We start from the raw sequence: 2,142 nt of genomic DNA on the forward strand, positions 1-2,142 counted from the left end.
TTTCATGGTATGTACTTATCTTCAAATTTGTCAAGTTGTATATATTAAATATATACACTTTTTTGCATGTCAGTCAAGCCTCAATTTAAAAAAAGCTTTCTTTAGGTACAATTTACATTTTCGCCAAGTGCTCAGTGCTCAGGCGCAATCCCTACATTATCCAGCAGGGGGAACTATCCAACTGCCTACGGTTTTCCATGAGCCATGATTTTATGAATATGGCTAGGATGAATGATTGCATTGTCTAAAATAACTTAGTCACTTACAGTTGGTATTCACCTATAGAATTTGCCCTTTAGAAACATGGACATTCTCCTCTTTCAATCTTCTAAAGTGGAAAACCTGTATGAAAAATCATCATCATCAATCCTTACCATATACAGGCACTATCTTGAGCACTTTAGATGTATTTGATCTTTTAACACTCATTAAAACACTGAAGTTAGCACTGTTTGTCTTACAGATGAGGAAACGGGGGCACAAAAAAACTGAGGTAATCTTCCCAGTGTCACACAGCGAATATGAGAAAGCATTTAAACCTGAACTATCCGGTTCCACAGTCCACACCACATGCTGGGTAAGTTATTGTTGGAGACCCACCAGGGTCAATGTGGTCTCTTCCAGAAATTGTGAAGAGCTAATCTCCTTGTGTTCACCTCAGCATTGATGAGCTCTTTTTCTCAAGCCCATCGGAAATTGTTTCACTGAATAACAGAAAGAAATTATATATATCAAGTCCAAAATTATTCAGAGATATTAAGACGCCTGCGGAACTCTCATTTTGCCTGAAGCCACTTTGCTTCTGGTCAGTATTTGACTTATAAGAAAATTTTTTCTCACAAATATATTATACATAGCTAATTAAACAAATATCTTCATTACTTTTGAAAACCCTGAGAACATAAATATCACAATTTTCTTCACGCAACTTCCACGATACAAAGTTAATTTTTGGCAGAACACCCTCTTGTGTTCTTTGAAAGTGAAAATATTTGCCTGTAATAAAAATATAGGACGTGGTTTATGTAAAACTTGAATTATGTAAAATGAAGGCTGGGGAAATTATTTCATGTGTTTTCAGATACTTCATCCGTGCTTTTATTTGTCCTCAAGAATTGCCAGAAAATGGCATAAGTCAAAATAGTATTCTGTTTCTATTGAGAATATCAAATTGGAATACAATTTTAAATATTTTTTAAGTAGTTCCCACTTTTATATTAAATTAACAGAAAACGTAGGGGATTCAGAAGAAATCTTTGGAGGTACATGACCCCCATAAGATGTTTCAGTGATTTTCCCAAGGCCACCGAGATGCCTGACACTGAGAACTTCTTTGTCCTCAGCGGCACACCTGGCTGCCACCCCACCCTCCCTGCCACACCTGAAGAGTCAGGACTTTGACGGGAGCTAGCCCAGGACACCGAGGGGGGTATTCTAAATGCAGGTTGCATGCTGACGTATGATTTTTATTTGGAAAAACCTCAAAATAGTAAATGAAGATTAGAAAGAGTGCAGTTTAAACAGGTAGAGATTCGTGATAGGAAGTGGACGGCAGCAGAGGCGACACGAAATTATCTGGGGAAGCCAGATGAAGCCTTTCTGAAAGGAAGCGAGCATTTGTCAAATTACATGTTCATTCATCAAATTCACTGAGCTTCCCTTGAGATTCAGACACAGTGCTGGACACTAGGGATACACAGATAAATTTAGCATAGCCTCCGCTTTCCAAAAGCTGGCAACCCAGCAGGAAAGAACAGCATGCAAAGAGGTAAGAGCATCCGGGGAGCCAAGGTCCAAGGTGCAAAGGTGGAGCCTAGGAGGAAGGGATCACCTGTGTCAGCAGGGGTCAGGGACGGGCTTCTGGGTTTGGGTGCACGCGTCCAAAGGAGTGCAGCCTTTATCCACAGGCGCAGTTAGAACACCCATCTCACACTGCTGAAAACTCAAATATGGCATTGCTGACCACCGCGCCACGATGCAACATCAGGGGTCACATATTAGGCTGCGGCTGTGCAGATAAACAGGTGTATATATTGGTGCGCCAGGAAGACAAAACACGCGCCTGGAGAGGACCAGGCGAGCGGGACTGGAGGCTTGGGGCAAGCGTGGGACCCTCGGGCCGCCTTCCGCCGCCGCCCGGTG

Source organism: Colobus angolensis, unplaced genomic scaffold, assembly GCF_000951035.1.
Source record: "Colobus angolensis palliatus isolate OR3802 unplaced genomic scaffold, Cang.pa_1.0 Scaffold58, whole genome shotgun sequence".
NCBI classification, from domain to species: domain Eukaryota; kingdom Metazoa; phylum Chordata; class Mammalia; order Primates; family Cercopithecidae; genus Colobus; species Colobus angolensis.